Consider the following 20,883-nt stretch of genomic DNA (forward strand, 5'->3'; position numbering starts at 1 on the left):
TTGGGAGTGGAAAGGTTAAAGAAAACACACCTAAACATGAGATTCATACACGTGCCTTTCCAACTCTGTACAGATGAGGAGGACGTTTCCCAACTGATCTGACTGATCCTCTTCAAAAGAGCTGCTGGAGTAATAAACCAATATCCACATTCATGAAAAGGAATATTTCAGCAACAAGGGTAGCAATTCTTGGAAATATGTCTACAAATCCAGAGCTTGAATTTTTTTGCTGACCCAGCAGATGGAATTCATAAAGCACTATGTTCCTGTTAAAAAAACTAAACCAAAAAACAAACAAGAAAACCCACAAAACAAAAACATCCTCCTCTTCAAAGCCCAATGTCGTCCCTATCGCTAGTCCAAGATGAAATTCAAAGGTCTGAGATTTCACGAGGAAACACCACACTCAAAACTAGTAACATTCACTGTTCACACGGGCTCCTTAGAGATCTGAGATTATTTAATGTCTGACTACTCAATCTTTTTTAACGCTTTTATTCAGAATATAAAAATTCTGCAAACGTTTTCTATGAACAACACTGGCTTCCAAAGTCAAAATGCATAAACATGTATTAATAACCTGTTCTGCTTTCACTGCTGATATTGAAGAACAGAACTGTTTATGCCTCTACCTAAACATACCAACACATCAACAGTCTCCTCCCAACCTTCGCTTTTTCTGAAAAACGTTCCAAGTACCTCAGAAAAATGAGTTAGACAAAATGAGTTCAGACAAAACCCAAAAATCAATATATCTTTTCCATCTGCCATTTCATTATTAAAATAATACTCTTTTGTGTTGATCTGCCATGAATCGAGAAGACATCTTCTGATATCAATTTAACTGTTCAATACTACTACTGAGTTATTCACATCTTATCTTAAAAAGACAGCTATGCTGTGAAGAGAAACAAGAGAGAAAATATTTGTCTTCAATCTTTTAGTTTTGAGGAAGCCAGGGCACGTTCAAGTCAGCAGTGGCTTTTTTTTTGTTCTTGTTTTTCTTGCATTTGTTTTTTTTAATATGGAAGCTGAGTAGGTAATGCCACTGTAACAAGTTCTGAGAAAGTAAAGGTTACTTTGGCTTAGAGGAATTCAAATAAGCATCTTTTCTCACTTTAAAATCTAATTTAAAACACAGCAAAATACTGAGGTCATTAATGGAAGTCCAACAATTCCCATGAACTTTGGCAAAGAACGAAAGTATTACATTTTTTAAAAATACATTTTTGAGTTTAATATAACTGTCATACTGTAATATTACCAAATATATATTATATTACAAATCTGACACTGCTACATATCCATCTCTAGAGAGGGACTGAAAGTTGAGCATCCTAAATAGCACAAGTTTCTTGGCAGACTTCATATGCACCTACTATACGTCCACAAAATACCTATGCATACCTTACTGTGACAGGTAATTTTACACGCTGGCAGACACTTGCACAGATTTTTTTTTTTTTTTTGCTATGTGCAAATGTAGGTGTTTCAGTTTACAGGTCAACACTGATTTTTTTCAGCGTACACTAAAATTGACCCTATTAATCATACTATTTTACTAATATCTCTGTTTTTCAGGAGAATGGGACTTCATGGGTCGAATTGAAGGCAGCCAGTGTTCAAGAGCATGTATGGGAAAAACCAGTGTTTCTCTTTGCTCCTGCTGCAGTACTGCTCAATGCCTCCCACTGAAACCATGGCTTGTTTTAGGTACCATAAGGGAGCTTAACAACATAAGAAATGTAGGAACATCTTTATCCTTGATTTTTGAAATGCAAATAGTTCAAACATACAAAAGCTTTGGTGAAATGAAAGCACTGAACATCATGGCAACATCAGAAAAGCAGTTTGGTGTTTTCTGAAAAGTGCTGTTGCTGCCCCTAGGGCTTAGTGGGGAGCCACAGCACCAAGGTTATGGCTTACAAGTCCATAACGCAATGCTAAATCTTGTTTTAAACGGCCACATGCTGTGCTACTACCTAGCTGAGCCAGAACACCTAGATAGGCAATGCTGCGTTATGCCATGCAGACAGATCCAGAGCAATTAACAGGTTTTTAGCGTGTAAAGTGAGGATTGTAAGAGCCTGGATACAGAAAGGTGCAGGCAGTTCTGGTCACACAACCTGAACTGTATACCCACCGTCAAAGATTTGCTAAATCTGCCATTATTTACTCAGCATTTCTTAGCATTCCCATGCAGGTGACTTACTGCTTCAGAAACATTTGATAGAGACAAAATCTAGATTACCATCTGAACACCCAGCCCAAAGGTTTGGGTAACGTTCATAGGACTAATAAAAAAAAAAAAAGTCACCAACTTTCAAATCAAAACTGCGTTCCCCAATGATGTTTCCATACACAACATGACTTAAGACTTACTCAGTTCTTGTGCCAGTAACGACCCCACTGAAGAGAAGCCTTGTAAAGATGGATGTGTGTTGCTCACGTTGCAGTTGAGGGTTGGCAGCCCAAGCTGTCCCGCGGCTCTGCACCATGTTAAATCCTTTCAGGGCTATTGGTATGGCGAGTTCAAAGGCATTTTTCTAGAATACACATGAAATGTTTCTCCAGAAGCCAACAGTAGATTTTAAAAGAAAGAGTCTGGCAACTGGAATATCCCTAACGCTGGGTGTTGTGGTTTTTTCTTTTAAAGGAAGAAGGTTTTCAAATACAGGAAATTATACACAATCATCATTACTGGAGAAAGCAAGCTAAAGAATAACGTCCTGAAGCAATTTTTGAAATACTGCTTTTAAAAACTCTTACAGCTTACATAATTTTAAAAGATAACGCATGCCGTTAGACAACCTTACTTTACTCTCCTTTCTCATACCTTAATAAACACATTAAAAAAACCTCTCCATAAAATCCATTTGTATGTCTAGTGTGGGTGGCAATACAGGCTCAATTCTCATCTCTCTTATTGTTGTATATCACTTAGAAATCTCACTGGATCCACCCTACTAGCCATTGCTCCAAAATATATAGGTTGCTCTGACAACCAAAAGCCTGTACTTTGTACTGTCGTATATATAATTTTGTCAGCCTAGACAACCTGTTGGCAGCTATTACAAAACAAAACTGCAGAAAGCAAGAAAAAACCCCCACCTCTTTTCCATGCATGCTTTCATAGCCAAGATTTTAAAGTTCAGAGGAATATCTGAGACAGCTTTTGTTTCACCTTTCACATGCAGAATGTTGATTTACCTTACCTGAATTAGAATTGTCTTATTACTTGCTATCACTTTTGCATTCTGGTTTATGAAAAATAAAAGTTAATGAGACGGCTTAAAACTCTGCCTAACTGTAAAGCTACCTCTTTAATACTTTTCTCTTTTTTTGGTTAATTAACACAAAGCCATACATTGCAATTACATCTATGCTGTAAATGAACGAAACGAATCTTGAACACTGTGACTCTACAGATTCCTAGCAAGCCATAGCTGCTATTCAGAACAGCGTAGCCCTCAGAAGAAAATACAGGAGAGTGCACGTGTATTTGTAGGATCTACAAAATCCACGGGGAAAAACCTCACAAGCAGGACAAAGAACACACACACATCAAGGAAGACACCAAGGGCTCAGTCTGCACCAAGCCTGAAGACAGGTCACAGGTGGCCTTGCCCACTGCAGAAAATAACTGCCACGTCTTGCTTGAAATTTTCTAGAACTACCATTAAAAAAAATAGTCTAAATACTGTAGTTCAGTCAAATCATAAATCCTATACAAGTGATGCACTGTGGGATACAGGATTTCCCAAATCCTAACAAAAGCAATGAGTTGGTTCCCTCTCCACCCTCATTATTGCCATTACAGAAAACTACAAATACGCTTTTTAGCATCATCTAAAGCATTCAGTTTCCATAAAAGAAGAAACAAAAAACCCCTAAGAAACAAATATTTTTTCTCCCAGTAACTGTTCCATAAATCAAATAGCATTTAAACATTTATATGTTTTATTTTCCTTGACCTACCTCAGCAAAAACCCTAGTCTCAAAATTCAGTGTTGTGTGGCTCAATGTGAAACCATGAACCTGAGATCCTGAGGCCAATAATCTTATTTAATGCCACAGTAAAAAACAGTTAAGTACACACACAAATATTACCTTCTCCCACCTCAACTCAGACATGACCATATGAACTTAGATAATCAAATTTATAACTGGGGCTGCATCGTTTGGTCATTTTTCCAATGACTATAATCATGATTCAGGTAGCTTCCTCTGAGCATTGGCAGGTGCAGAGCCAATGGCCCGTGACATTTAAAGGATTGGTACCTGCCCAACCCTTCCCTCCTCCACAAGTCATCTGAGCTCTGAAAGCAACACACATCTGCAAGACGATGCACAGGAAAGCTATTCCAGAGTGGGCTGTTTCCCTCTGCAGGAGCAGCACGCGGAGAAGGGAAGCTCCCAGATTGCCGATTTCTCCGAGGCAGTGATTTGGGTTATGATTTCGGAAGCACAAAACCACTATGGTCACCTTTGTAAGAATGGATATTACACATGTATAAATTTTATAACTATGTATCAGAAATATGTGTGCGTGTGCATATATTAAAAAATATAAACTGTATGAAAAAAAAATATGAATCCAAAAGTTAAGTCAGGCAAGATGCTGCACCATCAGGCTTTGGTGCGTTGAACTCTGCCTATCCAGGACCTATCAGTGGGACTCCCAAGTTTTGGTCGGAGACAGGTTTCTCCCGAGAAGGCAGCAATTTTATTCTCCAGCACTTTTACCTGCCTATTATTATCACTTAAGTTCAGCACCACTCAGGTGCTAAAACTCGAAATGACTGTTTTCTCATAAGGTAATGGACTTCAATATTATTTAGGCGAAAATAGATTCTTTCCTCCACAAATGTGATGGAAATAATCTGAAAGTACTTTCATTTAGAACTAGTTATAATGTAAAATTATTTCAGACTGTGGCTTCACTCTAGCATCGTATAAAAATGTATATTAAAGCTGACTTTGAAATATTTGCAAGCTGTAATACCATTCCACTACCAAATTTTATAAAATCAAACCCACCGCAAAAGAGACTTAGCTGATTATTCACATAAGTAGTAAGCCATGCAAAAGGATTGTTATTATCTTACAGAGCTGTGTAATATACTTGCAGCAGAGAGGATACCCTGCATGCAAGCAGCTTCACCTTTCCTTATTACAAAGTCACAAAAAGATTCTCCGTATTTGGAGAGTTTTCCCTCTGGTAAATGTGTTCCCTTTCCTACAAAAAAAAACCCGAGTCCTTCTATAGAAAGCCTGGACACGGTGCGTAAGGCTAGTTTAACAACGTCCCTTAAATATTTACTATACAGCCACTTGACTGAATATCCAAATATCTAATAGGCAAAAAACCCAATTTCAAGCATCACAATTATCATTTAACTCTTTCACACGTTCCACAACACCACCTTGTTGGTTAATGAAGGCAACCTCAAAAATAATATGCCTCTAAATCTGCTCTTAATACGGAATGTTTCATACTTGACATGCGTGCATGGGGTGACATACTTTTGCCATTCAGAAAGTTTGAACAAAGTTGCTTGTAGCCACCACAACAGAAACAGTTTGTGTCTGTGGTCTTGTGGTCTGACCTATGCAGAAGACAGTAGTCCCTCCTTGAGGACACCAGAGGACAGAAATTTATACAGTGATAGGACAAGAGGAAACAGCCTCAAGTTGCACCAGGGGAGGTTTAGATTGGATATTAGGAAAAATTTCTTCACCGAAAGGGTTGTCAAGCCCTGGAACAGGCTGCCCAGGGAAGTGGTGGAGTCGCCATCCCTGGAGGTGTTTAGAAGATGTGTAGATGTGGTGCTTAGGGACATGGTTTAGTGGTGGGCTTGGCAGTGTTAGGTTAGCAGTTGGACTTGATGATCTTAAAGGTCTTTTCCAACTGAAATGATTCTACAAGTTCCTTTGGCTTGGTTGGAAAATGGTGAGTTTGCTCTGGATTTTTTGGTGGGTTTTTTTTGTTTTTCTTTTTGTGGGTTTTTTTTTTGGGGGGTGGTGGTGGTGGTGGTGTTTTTTTTAAATAAGCAAAGGAAATATTCAGTAAGTTATTCCTTTGTGACAACAGAGCTGAGGAGGCTCGAGCAGTATGTTTCAGGTCCTTCAGAAGAAGGCATGCCTGAGGGCCCCAGAGGAAGGGAGCGGCAAACTGGGGTGCAGGGCGACAGTCTCAGCAAGCCGAAGCACGGCTAACGGAAGAGACGGCACGAACACCGACCAGGATGTGCAATGAGCAACTCGGCGTGAACTGGAGCAGCTCCTGGCAGACCTGCCTACCGGGCATCAAGACCTCCTTGTGGGTCAGCAGCCCTGAGTTGTGTTTGTGGAGAAGCCCCTTCCCAGCGCCTGGGCAGGGCAGGATGGGCCACAGAGCAGCAGGCATATTTTAGCCCATCAAACAGGCTTCAAACTATGCGAAAGGAAGTTTTCAGGAGAGGAGGACAGTTGGTAGCTACATGAAGCAGCCCTTAAAGCCACAGTGTGCTCTTCAGGGCTGGCAGTCTTGCTCACGTTCCAACCTCCCAAACTGAGATCTTACCACGTTTCCTTTTATTCCTCTTGACAGTAATATTAAGTGTGTTTAACCGGTTGTTTGGGGTTTGACAGATGACCTCATTGAGGACACAGCCATTACAATTTATTCTCCCGGGATTCTAGGAAAGGGCTTGACTGGTGGAGGCTTTGCATTTTTACTTTTTTAAATTTATTTTGTTAGTAATTGACTCCTTGCTGTCAGCAGTGCCTGCAGAAGAGTAAGATTTGTAAGAAGAGCAGCAAGACATGTTCGAGCATGTGACAGGCATAGCATGCTGACAGAGGCTGGTAGATACAAGTCTTTTATGAACACTAGAATTACGTTCCAGCAGAGAACTTAAACTTTTATATCTTCCAGCAATTTCTCAAAAGGAGTAATACTTACATAAATGAAACAGCTGCCCACACAAAAATTAAAGCAGCAATTGCCAGCACATTTTACTTCATCTATAAAGGCACGCAAGGTAGCAAAAAGTTTTGCACATATATTTCTCAGGGAAATAAACTCAGCCAGAAAGCAGCTTTCTGACTTCTGAAGACACTTACTGTTCACGGAGAGCAAACATCAGGCTTTACGGCTTTCAGAGGAAGCTACGTGTTATGTCCCTGGAAGCCAACACAGTGTCAGACAAGTGATCCTGTGGGCTTCCTGGGGGAGTATAAAAATACAACAAAAATCCACTAACCAGGAGCACTGGATTCTGACAGAGACAGCACAACTTCCTCCCACTACTGACGCTGATGGATGCTTTCTGTACCAAAGCTGACAGTGACAAAAGAGGCTTTAACATGAAGGAGCCTTCCCAGTCCCTCTTCACGCATCTGGGAAGGCTGGTACTGACTGACAAGCAAGTCAAATATTACAAATGACTGACATCCCTAAAACAAATACGGAGGTGGGATATCTTCAAAGAGCAACCGCTACCACTACTAGTAGGATTTTTTATTTTTTTTTAATGCTTGTTGCGTTAAAACTCAGGTTTTCCACACGACATTTCAGCTCAATCTAGAGGTAGAGTCCATTTATTGCAGAGTCAGCACAATGTGGCAAAGTAACTTGAATTTCTTGGGAAAAGAGCTATTTTGGGCAAGATTAGCACCTGCTACAAATAAAAGTCAGACTCCTTGCTAAGGAACTAGTCCACCAAGGAACAGAATAAATTTAATATTCAATTAAGGAAACAAGAACTTAATTTTAGTACAGATGAGGATCGTGACGTAAAACATAGCATCCTACAATCTATCACGGTTAGCATGATTTTAATGGATCATTAGAAACGCTTATGGAACGTATGAGTTTCTGGGCACTACTTCGGGATCAGTAATAAAAATTTGTTCTCTAGTTACCTCCTAAAGCAACTTAGCATACCATATATGATGAAGAATTATAGTCTACTTGAGAAAAGATACTTAACTCCTTACAATGCGGCAATAAAAGATGCCTGATTGGAGATGAAATTTGAAAGCTTTGAGTTTGATGGGCTTTCAGAATACCTCTATGTAAAGTATTATATTTTATACTCTTCTTTTCAAAATGATTGTTTTGCCACAGACTTTCTAATACAAGCACACAAGCAGAAAAATTTCACTATTTCTTTTCAGTTACGTCAAATTTTAACCACTTCTTATAGTGCAGAACCCTGGATAAAAATACTATATAAATCACATATCTAGCTCTATCTGCACCTTAAGAATTTAAGTATGTTCAGAATCAGACATCAGGGTAACTGCTCACGAAGAAATCTTTTCGGAGTCAACATGCATCCTCTACAGTCGCTTGTATCCACACGCATCTTCCTTGCAGAGGAGCTATTCCTTCCTACTCTGCTGCTTTAATCTCTCTTCATATTTACTATATTCTGAAGAATTTTAATAAATATTCCATGTGATATCCATAGAGCAAATAAAAATGATTAACAGTCAGCACAAATGCCTCTAAAGCAGCATGTGCTCTTCTTTCATGCAGAATCATCAAGTTCAATACCATGGTAAAGGTTAAATTTATTCAGCATTAGAGAGATCTGAGTCCTCATCACTCAACCACTCCTTTTTTTCCCCCCTTTTTTTTATTATTTTGAGAAAGTGTTAAAAAAAAAGGAGGTGCACAGCTAAATGGTGACCTTTAGAAGTACTGTGTGTTCCTATGGGAGGAAATGCGCTGTATGCGATGGTTAGTTTTTATAAGATTAATTAGTCTGGCATGCTAATTGATATTTTTTGGTAGATGAGAACAATGAAATAATTTGTTTCCCTTTAAAGGACTTCTGTAATAAATGTAATCCGCAGATGAATAACTGCCCTGTTTTATCATAGCAATATAGTTTTTTCTTTTTTTTTTTCCCCCAGAAATACATTTTTAAACATAAAACAAACCCAACCATTTGGGTAAGTTATCTGAAAGCATTATGCAGCACAGTTTTTTTAGACAGCAAGTCCTTCATGGATTTAAATCATCAAACCAGATACATAATAAAGGTCCTCTATTTAACAGGATGACAGATGTCATCAACAGAAAGCCTTGGCATTAGCGAGCCAGCACATCACAGTTCAGGATTATTGCCTGCGCACAATTTCTACTGTAATGCAACTTCCACACAAACACAAAAGCATTTAGTTTGTAAAAAGCCAGCATTGTTAAAACTCCTCGTGTTGCTTTGCTTTTACTTGTACTAGTAACTATGTACATAGGCATAATAATCTCACAAATCTGACCTTCAGAAATCACACATTAGTATGCACGTACAGTATACTGCAAACACTAATGAAGATATTTAGACAGTGTAGTTAGACCTCAGACACATGATCAAGTTGCCACAGATTAATATATCGCCCGCAGCAACTCAGCCACGGTAACTCTCCAGTCACCTGGTCTTAGCTCACAAAATGCAAACGTGCATTAGCAAAGCCCCCTCTCACTTCAGGTTAAGCGAAGTCAAATAACTTTGCATTTGTGCAAACATGGCCGGTGACTGCGTCTCTGCTAACCCACAGTAACCCAACAGTTTTTGGTACGTTGATCGTGTATAGCACCCCTTACACACGCTGCTGCCATCTCAGGAATTGCTCCACACACACCGTAAAGTAAATAAGGGATGAATTGCACAGTCAGTACCTTCTCCCTAGGGTACCAGAAGTGTCTGGCATAGACCTTGGCCAGTTCTTTGGGAGACTACACCAAGACTTATTTGCCTAGTAGCTAACTTAACAGTGACGCCCAGCTCTCACCACCTCTCTCGTAAAGCCATCACAACATTGGACCTCTTCATTTTTAAGCCTTCATGGAAATACTTCAAGCCTACACAAAACACCCCAGAACAGGCTTGTAACTGAACATACGTTAGGTGCTAGAAGGAGGACATACCACTGTAGTTAGATGATACAGCTTCTCACAGCCCAGGAGATGCTATTTCTTTCAGCAAATTCACAATTCCTACAGCGATCGCAGGAAGCTCAGCCCAGAAGCACACAAGCGTGTCGGTGACCATCTTCAGAGTAGCTGCTGAATTGGGCCTGGGAGCAGGGAGTTTAAACACAAGTGAAAAACCTGCCTACCTCAGTGAATCCGGCCTAAATGGAAGTGGTTTATTGGCCACTAATTACAAGCTGGGAAAACGGACCAACCAGCCAGCCCGACACCCCAGTTCTAACACAAGGAGGAGAAGAGAGAGGCATGTGAAGTACAAAGATTTAACCGTACATTAGGCAACATCTGATCTTGCTGGTAACAGGAAATACAAATTCAGTGTTATGAGCTTTATCAGACACCACAGTCTCCTGGGACTTCTGCTAGAAAAGGTCGCTATAAATTGTGGCCCTACCAGACCCAGTGGCAGACGTCTGGGAAGGACCACGTTGGAATCTGTTCCCATTTTGGTGTTGCACAATGAAGGAGGCAGTAACAGATTTTTAGTTCAGAGACTGAACTAATTAATTTATTGTTGGCTTTGGCAGCCAGAAACATTTTTCTATGAATGAGAAAATAAATCTTTATTAAATGAGAGTGCCCTTCCTATCAAGTGTTTGATTCAACAGGCAAGAGTCTTTCTCAAAAAAACCCCAAAAACCAACGAAACAAAAAACCCAAACAAACCCAACCCCAAAACCAACAAAATAAAACCTCAAAACTTCTTTAAACAGTGCAATGGACATTGAAGTATTTGTACAACACACAAGAGTGTCAACAGAAGAGACATGAGACTCCCCATGTGATTCCCTTAGCCACGGTTTATGGAAATCAGTGGAAAAGAGACAAAGGGGAAAAGACAACGTGAGTTCAAGTCCAAACGATTTGAATGCCCAGACCAGAATCCTGGCAAGAGAGGAATGTGACCATACAAAATTTAAGCTTTTTTGCATTTCTTTTAGGAAACAGCTCTGAGACCACGGTGGCTCTGTCATTCCTGCTCAAGCCTGTAGACCAGCTGGGAGAGACTTTTATTTTTTGTGAAATTCTGTTCCAAGCAGGCTTTTGACTGCTAGGATCTCATTTCCTTGGCTTTGGAAAGCTAAACCTAGACTGTTTTGTTGATAGGGAATGGCAGAAAGCAAGCGACGTGACAGGAGGAGGAGGAGGACGACATTTCGTAAATGAGAAGCATGTTTGCATCAGGTGCGAAGGAGAAAGAAGTATATTGATGACTCTTACACTAAAATTATACTGACATTATTTTACCCTTCTCATAACTGCAAATGAGGAGTAAGATTAATTTTACAGCAGCAGATTTTCCCCATGACTTCAACAGAATTAGATTAAATTAATGTTTCAGTTGCGCTTAATCTAAATTTCTGTCTTCTAAACTGTAGGCAAATGGTTTCTAATCACTATTTCTGTACCATCTGATGTTAAAGGTTCATCAATTTTGTTTCCCACCAATATGATTAAACTCTTATTCAGGCAAGAAAACATTGTTAGTAAGCAAATCAATTTCTTTTAAAACTCTCTCATGTACTACCAGTTAATAGCTTCTTCAACCAAAACAGTAAAATACACTGGGCTTGGACTTACTTTCTACCTACGTGCTGCGCTGTGAGCGTGTGAAGTTTCTGCCCTCTAATTCTGCCTGTCCCAGACTAGCAACATATAGAACATAAATATGAATTTCCCTTAATCCAACACTTAAAAAGAAAGAACTGTTAGAATTAAAATCTGCCAAATAGTGTGATTTTAACTTATCTAATGAAGGACAGAATTAATTTCTACTTTATAAAATGTAACTGCAATTAATAGCAAGAATAAAACACCCTGCACTATTATCAAAAAAGTCATAAAACATCTGGGTTTAACAATAATCTGGCTGAAGAGTACTGTACATAACATTCCTTATTGCCATTCATCACCTTCCATCTTTAAAATGATACTGCGCTCACCCATTAACTGCAGATATTAGATAAGGAAATTGTATCACGACGCCCTGAAAGGCTGGCACACCAACTGCTGGAAGAGCATAAACCATTATATCTGGGCCAGGTCTGCCAGCAGCATGATTTCACAACAGAACACTTTGTCAGTCATTTACCTTCAGCTGTACCTGTGAAATATATCCCTCCATAAGCACTTTACGCATTACAACTCTGCCTAATAGGTGAAAAAGACTTTGCCGGGTGGGGCACGGGGAATTAAGGGGTTCCTTTCAAACAAACGAGTAAATAACCCGCCAGCGGCACGGTGATGAGTGAACTCTGCCATTTTGAGATTGTTCGTTTTGTTGTACAGGTATAATAAACGTACTAGAGGACAAAATTGGTCTGTTACATTAATATATCTACTTAACTCAGAGCAAGTGCACAGCGTAAGCTTCGGCATTTCAATGAGATGGCAAAGCTCAAGCACCGCCACAGGTACCGAGGCACTACTATTGCACAAGCTGTCGGAAAAAGCCCTTTTTGGAAAAACCAAACCACTACAGAATCTCTACCCCGGCTATCAGCCCTGATGCAGTATCACAGCTTTTTGGACATTTGACAGCTTTTGAGAACTTTCCCTCCTCCCGGCACCAGGCCCAGCTAAGTTTGGTTTGTGAGGCGAGCAAAAGGGACGTGCTCTCCCCTCTCTCTTACCGTGACTCCTCTGCCGCCGGTGCTGCTACCTCCTTAGCAACCACCCCCTTAGCACACAGCATAGCTCTGGTGCAGCTGGTTCCTCAGCTGGCCTTGGTTTTAGGTAGCTGGCTCCATCGAGTCAAGTCCTGAGCAGGAAGGAGAGGGGAACACCTCTCTCCAGCCAGTCCATTCACCAAATGTCCCTTCTGCACCCCAGAAAGGACAAGGACTCGGCATTGCCCTGGGCAAGGAAAATCACCTCTGTGCCGTGCACAAGCACTTGCAAAGAAAAAGGCATTTATCCATGAAATGACAATCCACCCTGTCCTGCTTAGCAACAGTTTTCCTTCTCTGTGAAGCATTAATAATATATTTTTATCTATTTTCAACACCGTGCCTAGATGATAAAATGTTTAATTCCTTAAAAAAATAAACTCTGCCTTTAGTGAGGATTACATCTGCTGGTACGCTGCAGAAGTTGGTTTTGACAGCTGACTGGTCGTAAACAATCAAAGGCTTGAACAAAAGATAAAATACTTGTGTAGGCTACCATTTCTGCCAAGAAATTGAATGAAAAGTGAGGAACAGCAAGGAAAGAGGATAAAATATCACAGACTTGAAGCAAAAGTAGTCTGCAGACGACACTGGCCTGGAAGGAAGGAAAAGCTAACAAAACATATCACTAGGCATAATTAACAGCTGTGTAACAAACAGACCAGATTTCAGAGGAAATCCTCCTTCTGTAGAGGTTTAAGGGTGACAATAAAGCTTAAACTGTCACAAGCGTTTGATTAGTACATTACAGACGGAATTTAAAACTGGCAGGTTAATAATCAAGAACTCCCCAGGGTATCAGACTCCCATTAATGCATCTCCTCCTTTACCTGGACCAATCAACCTACATTCATACTTTCCCACCACCTGACAAAATACATCTGCCAGTAAAAAAAAAAAACTCCAGCTTTTCCTGGAAACATATTAAATATTTATGCCATTCTATTACTGATGTAAACACTTCTCCTACACAATTTTCTAGATATAGATCAGCAGCTTCATTGCAAAACTTAAATCATGCACTGTTCCCTGAAAACTGCTTAAAAGTATGTTTTAGAAACTGTTCACAGAAGGCGATAAAACATACTTAAAGTCACATAAAACTTATAATCATCGTTCCAGCCATTTTAATACTGTAAAACAACTGTGTTCAGAAGTTGAATAGCCTTCTCTAACACTACATATGCCCTTCCAGTACCTAATTAGCTGATAATACTCCGGGTGCCTGTAATGCACAATCCAAATGCCTTGCTTACCAATGTGTTTAGTATTCTGCAAATAAGTCTTTGTACCAATTAAATCCCTTGTTATTATGAAAATGCTTCCATACTGTTGTAATAACACAGGATAACACAGTCAATGCTACTAATCATGAGGCTATTCTTTGAATAATTGCAGGATTTATGAGTAATCATTGCTAAGGATACGCTACTATTCAGTACAGAGTACACAAAATCTAATAATACCTTTCAAATAAATCTGATTAATGTTACGGTATCCTTTAAGTGAGGCATGTACATAAAAAAGCTTCCCAAACCCCTGAGAAGCAGTGTTTTACAGTGCAGTAATTTACTGTAGCAATTCCACAGTAATTTACAAGTGTATGCAGACAACAAAAAAATCTATTTTTCTTCTCAATATCTGAGAATATTGCTAAATATCAGGTTCGATCTGAGAGATTATTGCTTCTGTTTCCCCTAAACCAGGCAAATTAGGAGAGACTATTTGCTCACAGGAAAGTTTGGGGGCAAACTCAGGAACGAGCCCAGATTCACTATCAAGTAAACCAGCAAGTCGAGAACCTGCAATACCTCCACAAAATGTTTAATGGCTTATAGTTTAGCCCATTTCTAAATTTTTCTGCTGAAATCGTGTACAGTAAGAGAAATACTTCATTCATCATCAAAATAATCAAATACATTACTTACAATACATGAACTCATCTTATTACTTAAGAAGTTATCTTATAGTTATCAAAAAAAAAAAAGAAAACTTTGGGGCCGCAGAGCAAGGAAGTGCTACCATCTAAAAGATTATAACACCAAGTTTTAGTTATACAGAACTTAAAGAAAAATCAGTAAGACTTTCAGTAAGTAGCTAAACATGATCACTTACAAAGCACAACTAAAGAATGAAATTAAAAATCAACAATTACTAAAAATCTTCAACATAGTATCAGAGCAGAAACATTTTAGAGAATTATTTCATTAGTAACTTACATATACGAAGACACAGAAAACAATATTCCCACGCACAACTAGCCAAACCTGCAGAAGTCAGCGTGGCAGGGGAGAAATAGAGACAGATGAGACCTTCCTGCCCTTCTTCCAGGGCAAATTAGTCCCGAAATTTCTTCACCTGGGCCTAACGCAACACCTGAATTCAAAGTGCCCCACCAACCCCAGACCCTTCCAACCTCCCACCATTCAGTCCTGGAAAGAGCCAAGAGAAGGGTCAAGCAGTTGCACACGTGTGCAGCTCCTCACCTCCCCACGCGGCGTGCACAGAGGACTGGCAAAGCTGCCCGACAGTGTGGTAGGAGTTATCTGTCCTTCAAGAGGGCAGAGAACATTAGCATTCACCAGGGCACAGGAGGAAAAACCAAAGGACTACATCCTGAAATCAGTCCCTTGAAGAACCCTCCTCCCCCTCGCCGATTAGCTGTCTGTGGGACTTTCTGACACAGCGTATCTCTGGAGCAATAACTCAATGACACCTGCAAGGGCTGCGCTTGCATTCCCATTATCTCTAAAAGTTCCAGGTTGCCTGTATTGCTTTAAGAATACAACATCCATAGCCTCTTGCAAAAAAAAAAAAAAGTATTAAATTGTACCCGTATGCAATATTTGTTGAGAATTCAAAAGGAAAACATGAGGCTGTCTGCTAAACACTAAAGCATCATTTGGCCAAAAAATGGATACAGAGAACTTCAAGTTCATTAGAAACATTTATCTGTAAAAATTATTCTCTAACAAATCAATATTAATATATTAGTATTAATATTTAACATACAAAACATAATAAATACATACAAAGTGAAAAATCTTAACAACTTGCCATAGATAAAGAAACCTGATTATTTTTCCTTCAGAAGACATTGGTTACTCAGGCAAACTACTTATTAGCAAATCATTCCAAAAAGAGAAGATTAAATATTCCACAGAGAGATTAATAGTAGGTAAACTGTTGCTTCTGGTCTCCTGCCCAGCAAATGCTTTTCTAAAGGAACAAAAATATTACTATGCCAACCATTACTACACAACATTGGACTCCACCTCTCCCTTTTTTAAAAAGCAAATTACCCACACACCAAAAAAGAAACATTTACTGATTTTATTACGTCTCAATCAGATGGACAAAGCTCACCCAAAAGGCATTAGTATCACCAAGTCAAGCCAAGCAATTCCACAGTAACAACAGTATTCAGCAGCATCCTACTTAAATTTACTACAGAAAAAGGAATCTCTGCACACAGATACAGCACTAGACAATTAAAATAGCAAGATAAGAACAGATGTGAAAAACTCTTCAGGAAGATAGCTGTTCTCAACAAGCCTTGAACTGTAATGGCAAAAAATTCAAATTCTCATTTTAATGCACCCACATCACTAAATACATTTTACATGAATTTACACTGTGCCTTCAGGGGCTCCAGTTTACTTCTAAATAACAACAAAGACATTTCTACCCAGGGCAAGGTCCTCAAATTATATATTAAGCATCAAATCACAGATTTACCTTCACTCAAACTGGGGTCTCAGCGTGGGGAAAAAAAAATAAACTCTTCATTTTCCTAGAATGTTGGTATTTTCTTTTTTGAATGCTGAAGGTTTGTTTTCTGACTTTGATCAGAAGTTTGCCTATAATTTTCTCACCTATACATGTGCCATGCACTCTGCAAGCAATTTGTGGCAATCTACCAGTTTATTACAGCATTCTTCAAAAATTATAGCATACCAAATGATTATTTTTTTTCCCAAACATGTAACAGCTAAAAAGATATTTACCTAAATGTTACAAGTACTTTGCATACATGAAAATAATTTTAGAAAAGCAAATATCTGAAAACATTAGATTCAAACCCATTTCGTTACATTCAGGTAGCCATGGAAGGTTTTCTTTCTTTTCTTGTTTTATTACCTAGATTCTTTAATATGTGAAGGAAGCAATAACAATTTCATTAAACTAAACTACAGAAAAGGCAGAGGCACCAAACTGGCACAGTTAGAAGGCTCAGATTAATGATTTATGACAGCCAATCTAATCCGTTGGAGGTAAAGCGAGTAAAGATGATCGTATGTCTGAACTTTTTACCTATGTTTCATTAATCTGCTTGCATATATGTACAGTGTACTGCCAGCGTGTGCTGCGTCCCCAGGCAGGTGAATATGGAGCAGCTCAACCTTTGCATCCACAGAAACAGCTCCACAGTGTTGAAACATGATCTCTTTCAATGAAAAAACCCTCAGTAGCCAATTCTACCAAGCGCAAACCACTTGGCGTCATCGCCCGCACCTCTACCTGTCCACACCTTTCCCTTCTCATCCCGAAGTTCAAAGATAAACAACCTTTCCCTGCCTTCAAAGCTGTCACTCTGAAAGCCACCTGTGGGCAAAATCACAGCTACAGCAGGAAGTTGTTAAATAAATGAAATGCAAGCCTGAACTCATCATTTGAATCAACGTATATAAAACATGTGCAATAAGTAAGACAATGTCCTATATTAACAAGTTTATCCTAAGTTACATTTATTTGCCTCTTGTTGAAATTATATTTTTTGCAGCACCTGGAAGTCATCATTAATATTACATTTAATTTGTATATACATTACAGTGTCATCCAGAAACATGAGGTGCAGGAGTAATATGCCAAATACAAGATCTTGAAAAATTTCAACATTAATTTAACTGCACAGATTTTTTTGATGTCATGTAGACCTTTATTAGCTACCCATATGCAACTCACTTTAACGAACAGCTTCATAGAAGAGCAACTTATTTTATGCAGATAAAACACCCAAGCACAGAGAGTAACAGAGAATCTGAGAACATGGAAAATTCTCCTTTGAATTTTGATTGGGTTTGCTTTAATCAATGTAGTTGATAATAATTAAGCCTCAAAACCTGCATGCCTAAATGACGTACTGCTATTTATTTTGATTACAGAGTTTGTTTTGTCATTTGTAGCTTGCCATTTAAGAGGCAAACACAAAATCACACATCTCCTTGGTAACATATTGAGCCCAGCTTGGTATCCACAAAGTCCTTCTCACCCCCCGATGGAAAGGGGAGTCCCTCGTGGCCCCCCCCCCCCCCCAGGGACGGCAGCTGAAGGGGCCCCAGCTCCCACCACCCAACAGTCACCTTCTGGGGACAGGTAACCATCTCCGTTTGGGTGAAGGTGACAACAAAGACTTCCCGGATGGGGTTATCAAACACTTTTTACTGTCAGGCCCGTAAACCTGCACCGACGGGTTTGTGTCTTTGTTCCGCTGCCCGAATTCCAGTGGGTTTTGGCACAACCCCAACCCCAGCCACTCCAAGGCTTGCACAAAGGACAATTCCCACTCTCATTTTTTTCCTGATATGTCTGGTATTAGTTGTTTGTGCTCCTGTGTAGTGAGTGATAGCTGATGAATATCTCCCTAACCGCACTATGTGAAACTGCATCACAGAAGGAACCTGTTATTGATGGCACAATACATTATAATGGAATTTTATAGAGATCTTATGGATTTCTTCCCCCTTCACCTACCAGCATTATTTCAGAGAGAGGTTTAAGCAAGAGTCAACCTGACTTTTGTTTTAATCTCTCAACTATGACAATATAATTAAGCTGTGAATGATATATCAAAGTGCCATACACAAAGACGAATTGACAGGAGTAATTTTTACTACTCAAAAGCCTTCAGTTTCATATATCATAATATCCTGTAAAGCAAGCCCACTGACATCTGCTTGACTGTAAAAGCAATAGCTCGGTATAAACCTCAATTCATCCTTCAAACAGGCATATGTGCTCCCTGCTTATTACCAGCACTGTGTGCATTACTACCCTTGAAACCTGCATTGTTCATTATTTCGTTTCTTTATTAACTGCTTACCGCAAATTGGAACTTGCCGTATTCCTGCATGAGAGTGTTCCATGAGTGCTTTGCTATAATATAAATAAATATAAAGATGATAAACTTTTTATCATCTTGACAGACATTTTGCTGCTTTTGAATGTGTTGAAGAACAGAATTTGGCAAATCTGGCTGGGATCCAAATAGGTGGCCTCCATATATTTTTTTTTTTTTTTAGTTTTTTTTTTTTTAATTTTTTTAAAAAAGGAAGGGAGGCTTTGTATTCAAGATCTCATTGCTTCTGATTTCACTTCTAGTTTTGAAGCTTTTCAGAGCTGGAGCAAATCTTAGCTTTGTAGATACAAGAATGAGAACCTCGTTTACAGCTAGGATCCTAAGGCACTACTGTAATGCAATTATTATTATCATCACCATCAGTATCAGCCTAATCAATCTGAGTATGTGCTGCTAATGAGTTCATGTCTTCAGGCAGTTAATGTTCAAACTGATTTTTTTTTTGGGGGGGGGGAATTGTTGTTAAATAACCATTCTTCGCAGCAAATAAATTGAAAGCTTTATCAAACTAAAATTAGTATTTAGAGAGCAACTATGAAAAATCTGATTATAGCAAAAAATTATCAAAAGCAGCAGATTAACCTAGCTCATTTGGGGGGTGAATTGTATTTGCTGGGTTAAGAGATATGGCTTGGCCAAGGGGCAATTTGCTTACATCTTTGGGTTCTTCTGTAGAATAATAAAATTATTTCCTTGAAATAAATAAATTATACAGAAAAGATTAAATCCTCTTCCATACAGACCGTGTATAGAAGGAATGCATGTTATTTAAATGGCTGTTTTGGCAAAATAGAAATTCAGGAAATTTTTTTTCTGCACATTCCTGTGCAATTTATTACAATAAATCTCCATGCCTTCCTGAGAGAACACCAGGGACAATTCTTTCTTGGCCGTCAGATGCCAGAGAACTTCCAACTTAAAAAAAAAAAATAAACCCCAACAACTTAAATTTGCTCTTGTCTGACAAAATACTGTGCTACGGAAGTCCCAGTTGTGAATAATTACCATTCAATCATATGAGTCAGTTTTGTGCACGACTGGATTTACAGTGAAAGACTCATTTTCAGCTGTGTGTTTGCAAGTATTTGTATCGGAAAGCCACGATTTCCAAGGCAAGCATGTAAAGAAAAGTGAAGGTGAAAACTTTTTCATTATCTTAGAAGACAGCTTATTACCTATATCACTTTCTCAGATATCCATCCATCCACACCTAATGAGTCCTATGATTTAGTCAGAACACATTCATAAAGATGATTCATAGTTGTTATGCAGCCGCTTGATGTTAATAGCAAAGCTGATGTCTTAAATCATAGCTGTTTCCCTATGATAGCCAAGGGGCAAAGCGACACTTTGGAAAACAGAGGAAAGAATTTATTAGGGCAACTTTACGAAGGCCACATTTGCAAGAAAAATGCGAAGCAAAACATCAGGGTCGAAAGTGCTATAACCAAATCACTAGGGAGTATTAGATGCTGTAATCTGCATAACTAAGAAGTTAGTAGTTATTGGTCCTCCCTCTGTGTATGTTAATATTGCCAAAAATTTACTATATCTAGGTTAAAACCTCATATATTTGTCTATAATCTGGTCTCTGTGTTCTACACAGATGCACAGTAACCTGTATATACTTAGTAACAAGAGGTAAGTGTAATTCTTTCCTGTACTAGCACACGTTTAACCACAACTGAAAGAGTAAATATTAAACAAAAAGTCTTCTATTTAGCAGTTGAAGAGATTTGCCGATTTTTAATTATATTGACTAAAGGACAGATAATATAACGTCTTGAGAGAATCAGTACTAAGCCAGTAACAAACACCAAATGACCCAGTGCCTTCAGGAAAACTACTTACATCCTTCAGTATTAGCTCGTTAATAAGTTCTGCTGGATCAGAGAGTATATACAGGGGTTTACAGGGCTGAATTGTCTCTACATAAACCCCACTCAGATGCAATTTAATCCAGAAACACTCCATTTATGTAGACTGCAGACTCTGGAGCTTCAAAGAATATTGTAGCTTTACAGCCAGGAAGGAAGAAACATATGAGTAAATTTGGCATTACACAAAAGGTAACAAGTAGGCACAAGATA

The 20,883-nt window shown here is 39.0% G+C and overlaps 1 protein-coding gene across 9 annotated transcripts in view; it reads right to left on the bottom strand.

The window, feature by feature from the left end:
- The window catches only part of NAALADL2 (N-acetylated alpha-linked acidic dipeptidase like 2), a 491,555-nt gene that overhangs the window by 312,852 nt on the left and 157,820 nt on the right, over positions 1–20,883 (bottom strand). The gene's annotated exons all lie outside the window — the stretch shown is intronic.

This window comes from Grus americana, chromosome 9 (assembly GCF_028858705.1).
Source record: "Grus americana isolate bGruAme1 chromosome 9, bGruAme1.mat, whole genome shotgun sequence".
NCBI lineage: Eukaryota > Metazoa > Chordata > Aves > Gruiformes > Gruidae > Grus > Grus americana.